This window comes from Colobus angolensis, unplaced genomic scaffold, assembly GCF_000951035.1.
Source record: "Colobus angolensis palliatus isolate OR3802 unplaced genomic scaffold, Cang.pa_1.0 Scaffold892, whole genome shotgun sequence".
Taxonomy (NCBI): Eukaryota; Metazoa; Chordata; class Mammalia; order Primates; family Cercopithecidae; genus Colobus; species Colobus angolensis.
In genome coordinates, this window is record NW_012122843.1 from 51236 (window position 1) to 51708 (window position 473).

The following is a 473-nucleotide window of genomic DNA, read 5'->3' on the forward strand; positions in this document are numbered from 1 at the left end:
TGAACAGACATTTCTCAAAAGAAGACATTCATACAGCCAACAGACACATGAATAAATGCTCGTCATCCCTTGCCATCAGAGAAATGCAAATCAAAACCACAATGAGATACCATCTCACACCAGTTAGAATGACAATCATTTAAAAGTGAGGAAACAACAGGTGCTGGGGAGGATGTGGAGAAATAGGAACACTTTTACACTGTTGGTGGGACTGTAAACTAGTTCAACCATTGTGGAACAGTATGGCGATTTCTCAAGGATCCAGAACTAGAAATACCATATGACCCAGCCATCCCATTACTGGGGATATACCCAAAGAATTATAAATCATGCTGCTATAAAGACACATGCACACGTATGTTTATTGTGGCACTATTTGCAATAGCAAAGACTTGGAATCAACCCAAATGTCTATCAGTGACAGACCGGATTAAGAAAATGTGGCTCATATGCGCCATGGAATACTATGCAGC